We start from the raw sequence: 7,494 nt of genomic DNA, 5'->3' as shown, positions 1-7,494 counted from the left end.
AGAAGATTAGTCAAGCATGATTTCTCCTTCATAAATCCATGCTGACTCTGTCCTATCCTGTTACTACTATCCAGATGTGCCGTAATTTCATCCTTTATAATAGACTCCAGCACTTTTCCACCACTGAGGTCAGACTAACTGGTCTATAATTTCCTGCTTTCTCTCGCCCACCTTTCTTAAAAAGTGGTATAACATTAGCCACCCTCCAATCCTCAGAAACCGACCCCAAATCTATCGAACTCTGGCAAATAATCACCAACGCATCCACGATTTCTTGAGCCACCTCCTTCAGTACCCTGGGATGTAGACCATGGGCGGCCGTGGTTGACGAGGGATGTTAAGAAACATATAAAGTTAAAAGAGAAAAAGTATAACATAGCAAAGATAAGTGGGAAAACGGAGGACTGGGAAGCTTTTAAAGAACAACAGAGGATTACTAAGAAGGAAATACGCAGAGAAAAAATGAGGTACGAAGGTAAACTGGCCAATAATATAAAGGAGGATAGTAAAAGCTTTTTTAGGTATGTGCAAGGCAAAAAAATGATTAGGACTAAAATCGGCCATTGAAGACAGAAACAGGGGAATGTATTACGGGGAACAAAGAAATGGCAGAAGAATTAAATGAGTACTTCAGATCTGTGTTCACTGAGGAAGATACAAGCAATCTCCCTGAGATAACAGTGGCTGAAGGACCTGAACTTAAGGGAATTTATATTTGCCAGGAATTGGTGTTGGAGAGACTGTTAGGTCTGATGGTTGATAAGTCTCCGGGGCCTGATGGTCTACATCCCAGGGTACTGAAGGAGGTGGCTCGGGAAATCGTGGATGCGTTGGTGATTATTTTCCAGAGTTCGATAGATTCGGGGTCGGTTCCTGAGGATTGGAGGGTGGCTAATGTTATACCACTTTTTAAGAAAGGTGGGAGAGAGAAAGCAGGAGATTATAGACCAGTTAGTCTGACCTCAGTGGTGGGAAAGCTGCTGTAGTCTATTATAAAGGATGAAATTATGGCATATCTGGATAGTAGTAACAGGATAGGACAGAGTCAGCATGGATTTATGAAGGGGAAATCATGCTTGACTAATCTTCTTGAATTTTTTGAGGATGTAACTCTGAAGATGGACGAGGGAGATCCAGTAGATGTAGTGTACCTGGACTTTCAGAAAGCTTTTGATAAAGTCCCACACAGAAGGTTAGTGAGTAAAATTAGGGCGCATGGTATTGGGGGCAAAGTACTAGATTGGATTGAAAAATGGTTGGCTGATAGGAAACAAAAGGTAGTGATAAACGGCTCCATTTCAGAATGTCAGGCAGTGACCAGTGGGGTACCGCAGGGATCCGTGCTGGGACCGCAGCTTTTTACAATATATGTTAATGATATAGAAGATGGTATCAGCAATAACATTAGCAAATTTGCTGATGATACAAAGCTGGGTGGCAGGGTGAAATGTGATGAGGATGTTAGGAGATTACAGGGTGACCTGGACAAGTTAAGTGAGTGGGCACATGCATGGCAGATGCAGTTTAATGTGGATAAATGTACGGTTATCCACTTTGGTAGCAAGAACAGGAAGGCAGACTACTACCCCAATGGAATCAATTTATGTAAAGGGGCAGTACAGAGAGATCTGGATGTTCTTGTACACCAGTCAATGAAGGCAAGCATGCAGGTACAGCAGGTAATGAAGAAGGCTAATAGCATGCTGGCCTTCATAACAAGAGGAATTGAGTATAGAAGCAAAGAGGTGCTTCTGCAGCTGCACAGGGCCCTGGTGAGACCACACCTGGAGTACTGTGCAGTTCTGGTCTCCAAATTTGAGGAAAGACATTCTGGCTATAAAGGGAGTGCAGCGTAGGTTCACGAGGTCAATTCCTGGAATAGCGGGATTACGATAGTGGAATCAAGGGTTATGGAGATAAGGCAGGAAGAAGATACTGATTAGGAATGATCAGCCATGATCATATTGAATGGCGGTGCAGGTTCGAAGGACTGAATGGCCTACACCTGCACCTATTGTCTATTGTCTATTGTCTATTGAGACCAGAATTGCATGCAAATATTCCAAAAGTGGCTAAACTACTATCCTGTACAGCTGCAACATCACCTCCCAACTTCTGTACTCAATACTCTGACCAATAAAGGAAAGCATACTAAACACCTTTTTCACTATTCGATCTACTTGTAACTCCACTTTCAAGGGACTATGAACCTGCTCTCTAAGGTCTCTTTGTTTAGCAACACTCCCTAGGGTCTGACCACTAAGTGTATAATTCCTGCTAAGATATGCTTTCCCAAAATGCAGCACCTTGCATTTTTCTAAATTAAACTCCATCTGCCACTTCTCAGCCCATCTGATCAAGATCCTGTTGTAATCTGAGGTAATCTTTTTTGCTGTCCACTACACCTCCAATTTTGTTGTCATCTGCAAACTTACTGACTATACCTCTTATGCTCACATCCAAATCATTTATATAAATAATGAAATGTAGTGGACCCAGCACTGATCCTTGTGGCACTCCACTGGTCACAGGCCTCCAGTTTGAAAAACAACTCTCCACTACCACCCTCTGTCTTTTACCTTTGAGCCAGTCCTGTATCCAAATGGCTCGTTCTCCTTGTATTCCATGATATCTAACCTTGTCAACTAGTCTCCCATGGAGAACTTTGCCGAACGTCTTACTGAAGTCCATATAGATCATGTCCACCGCTCTGCCCTCATCAATCCTCTTTGTTACTTCTTCAGAAAACTCAGTCAATTTTGTGAGACATGATTTCCCATGCACAATGTCATGTTGACCATCCCTAATCAGTCCTTGCCTTTCCAAAGACATGTGCATCCTGTCCCTCAGGATTCCCTTCAACAAATTGCCCACCACCAATGTCAGGCTCACTGGTCTATACTTCCCTGGCTTGTCCTTACCACCTTTATTAAGTAGTGGCATCACTTTAGCCAACTTCCAGTTTTCCAGCACCTCACCTGTGACTATCCATGAGACAAATCTCTCAACAAGGGGCCCAGCAATTACTTCCCTAGCTTCCCACAGAGTGTTCTGGAAAGTGTAAAACTAGATCCCTGGGCCAGATGGGATTTATCCAAGGATTTCCTGTGAAGTTAGGGAGGAGATTGTACAACCTTTGGCTTTTATCTTTATGTCATAATTATCTGCAGGAATAATGCCAGAAGACTGGAAGATAGCAAATGGCGTCCCCTTGTTCAAGAAGGGGAGTAGGGACAACCTTAGTAATTACAGAACGGTGATGCATTGCAGACTAACATCCACATCTCACTAACTTTTTAATAAAAATATTTGGATTGTGGTTAACAATGTGATATTGATCAAATGATCTGGTTTTTTTTTGGGATGTTGATGAAGGCGTGAATATTGAACATGACACCGTTTATTTGTGAGATTGTGCCATGTGTTCTTGTCCAACCTCCTGAACTGGCGTCTCCTTCAGGTTTCATCCGAAGCACTCACAGACAGAGTGGTACTCACTCACGATTGGCTCCCCACTATCGCGTTAAAACAGCATGAGATGAATCTTTCCGTTTTCTCTCTAAATAAAACCTCAATTGGCTGTTTTTCCTTTGGGTTAATTGGTTTCTTCTGCGTACCCCTGCCCTCCAAATACTAGAAATAAGCCCCACCCCTTCTTTAAAGACAAACTGTCTCTTTTTCTCGAAGCTGTCCGGAGCAACTGAAAGATGTTTCCTCTCGATTTACCAATTGCTGGTGGTCATGAACACAGCAATTAATCACCGGAAGCAGTCAGGTAAAACAAGGGTGTTATGAATATATCTACACGAAAGCTGTCTCAAAGCCAAGGAGGTACTACAGTACTGACAGTGTATGTTTCTGTTGTAGATTTGTGCTTTATGTCCATGTTTTGCAGACGTTAATAATGATTCCGTATACATCTCGCTTTCTGGCTCGCTCCATGAACTGCCCGTTTAATCTCGCAGTATCGCTAGTTTAATACTGACGCTGTGATCTTTTCCGTACCCGTTCTCGGTCTCTCCGCACGGATCTGCTGAAGGTGCTGACGACGACACCAATATCAGACAAACTAACAACTTCCATCAGGAGAAGGATTAAATTTCATCCTCTAAAAGACGTTGTTTTCTTTCCACCTGCAAACGAACCAATCAGACCAAACGGGCAAACCGCTTTCTGAGTATTTTTGAGAAAAGTGATGTCGAACAATACCCAAACACATTAAAAGAAATATTGAGATAGGGATGCTACCAGATATATTATACAGGACGAATCTTTCCCTCAGTAACTTGCGAAGCAAGCCAGCGAACATTCCATGTTCTCAGCTGGATTGGGGAAGTTTGAAATCTTCACGTTATGAGGCAAAGCCATTTGACTAAATCTACAAATGTTCGAAGTCCAAGAAACATTTCAGAAAACCACAACCACAGATTAATACGACTACGGTTAGGGTGTGAGGCCAGCAGTGAAAGGTTTACAGTGTATGAGGAAATAAAGTTGTTCCTTTTTGCCCTACAATGCACTCATAGCAAAGAACACTTGAGACACCAGCTCAAAGCCACTGGTTCAAGGTATAGTCACACTGTCACTTCATCAATTCGTTATGCAAGCTCATTCAGGTTGAAATGTGCAAATGAAAGCAAAATACTGCTAATGTTGGAATTCTGAAAGAAAAACAGACCATGCTGTAGTACGGAGCGAATGTTTACGCTGGAATTTCTCTGTTGCAAGGAAGAGTTATTGAACTCAAAATGTTAACTCTGTTTTTCTATCTCCATAGATGATGACAGACCTCCTGAGTTTCTCCAGTATTTTCTGTTTTCATTACATGATAATGGGGCCTCAAGCTCTCAAGGCACACACAGAGAAAAGAAGTTAGTTCCAGAGATTTGAGGGTATCTCCTTTGCTCATCTAATTCGACTGAGTGTGGCATCAAGGAGCTGATGTCAATAGGAATCAGAGAAAACCCAAATGCTTGTAGCTATGCCCAGCACAGCAAGATAGTCATAGTTGTTGGAGTATTTCAAAAGAAGGACAATATCCTGATGAAGGACAACAATATCCCAGGCCCAATTGTGTTCAGCAATGTCTTTTCCTCAATCATAAGATTAGAGATGGAATGGTGATAGTACAGTTATAATGCCATTCACAACTCTTCAAATAATGAAGCAATTACCAAAGCTCCCTCAGCATTTTCCAAATCTTAATTTGGAAATTCCCATCACCTTTGCAACCACAGCAACATGTACATGGGAATACCACCACATGCAGGTTGTATTCTAGGCCACATACGATACTGACATGTAAATTCCTCACTGTTCCTTTACTGATCCTTAGCCGAGGGCCTGTGACTATTTTCCTAAAGGTACATGGATTTACCTAAACCACAGGTACTTGGTATTCAAAAAATCAGCTCACCACCATTTTTCCCAAGCACAATTAAGGATGGGTATAAATGTTGAACTTACTATATGTGCTTACATCTCATGAATAATTAAAATAAAGAAGATTTTGACTTATCAATGATCTATATTTTATATGAAGTAACTTGTGCTTATCTTTCTGTTGTAAATTTTGTTGTTATTCTGTTCAGCAACACAGGTTTTAGATTTAGATTAAATTACAGTGTGGAAACAGGCCCTTCGGCTACAAGTCCACACCGACGCGCCGAAGCGAAACCCACCCATTCCCCTACATTTACCCCTTACCTAACACTACAGGCAATTTAGCATGGCCAATTCACCTGACCCTGCACATCTTTGGATGGTCCCTGCACATCTTTGGATGGTGGGAGGAAACCGGAGTACCCGGAGGAAACCCACGCAGACATGGGGAGAACGTGCAAACTCCACACAGTCAGTCGCCTGAGGCGGGAATTGAACCCGGGTCTCTGGCGCTGCGAGGCAGCAGTGCTAACCACTGTGCCAGCGTTTTCTTTTTAAAAAAACGCTGATGCATTTAACTGAACCTTGTACATACTGTCTGTGGCTGTGAAAAGCAGTCATCCATCGCCTTCACTGTTCTTGACCAAGCTGTCATCAGCCATCAGACTGTCAGCAGTATGAATTCTCTTTCACTCACCGCCTGTCTTGTCAAACATTCCAGACTTATCTCCTTTGAAAAGTATCTCTAAAATGCACGGCAGCTGCTTGCAATAAGAAACCAGGCTTTAAAATTGAGTTTAGTTTCTGACACCTTATTCATACATGAAGAGTACTAGATCAATAAATGTATAGATTGTACTCTGATTTAATTAAACTAAAGACTAAATTCCCTGTCTCAAGAAGAAAGTCAATATATTCTTTGTTCACGGACTTATCTTTACTGTGCTAAGTGGTAAAGTTCTGTCAGTATTTTGCAAAAAGACTCTTGTTTGCTCTGCTGAAAAGCTTGAATTGACATCTGTCTTATAGAGAGATTGAGAACAACTTGATTCCAGCCAACAAAGAACAAAAGTAATGTAATGTTACTTTGAAAATTAGACAAGTACAATTATATTGATTAGATGCATATACGTTAGCAAGAAACTACAGGTACACTGATGGGAAAATGTAAACACAAATATAGCAGCAAATACAGGTACAAACATCTTGGAAAATGCAAGTACACCTGTACAGGGACACATGTCATAGACAAATACAGGTATAACATTACGGAACAAAAACAAGTAAAGCCATCACACAAAATACATGTCATAGGCAATTATAGAACAGAATGTCATCATCATGTACAGATGCAAATGTCACAGAAGGATATATCCATCTCAACATTAAATATGAATATATCCATCACATCACAACTAGAGATACACACATAATAGGCAGATGAGGGAACACATTTCATTACAAGAAATACAGGAACACCCCCCTCCCCCACCCATTGACAAATAGAGGTCAACGTGTAACAAACAATGGAGGTACACACATTATGCACAAACACAGGTTTACCTGTCACAGTCAAAAAACAGAAATACCCATCACAAAAAGGCAGGTGCATGTGTCAGAGACAATACTGTACTGGTACAAACATCACAGAAATATGCAGGTAGACTTGGAGTCAACAAATGTAACTACATCCAACACAGATAAATGCAGGTACACTTATAAAAGACATCTACAAACAAATGTCATAAACATACACAGGTATATAATATGTTAATCTTATGGATGTACAGTACACATATCTGGCAAATGCAGTGTACAGATAATAGAAAAATCCAGGTATGTTGTCCACTGAAAATTATCAAAGCTATCCATTACGTGTTAAAATACTTATTACTACAATTATAAATATACCTGCCAATATCCAATATAGATACATTCTTCACAGACATATATAAGTACTCCTGTCACACTTAAGAGCAGGCATATTCTTCAAAAATAAGTACAGGTATAAGCCTCACAAACATAGGCAGATTTACCTTTAACAGACATTCACATAAATACCTTTTATAGGTAAATGTAAGTGTGCCCATTACAGAAGAAAAAAAAAATGCA

The sequence above is a fragment of the Chiloscyllium plagiosum genome, chromosome 20 (assembly GCF_004010195.1).
Source record: "Chiloscyllium plagiosum isolate BGI_BamShark_2017 chromosome 20, ASM401019v2, whole genome shotgun sequence".
Taxonomy (NCBI): domain Eukaryota; kingdom Metazoa; phylum Chordata; class Chondrichthyes; order Orectolobiformes; family Hemiscylliidae; genus Chiloscyllium; species Chiloscyllium plagiosum.
This window is presented reverse-complemented; position numbering follows the sequence as displayed.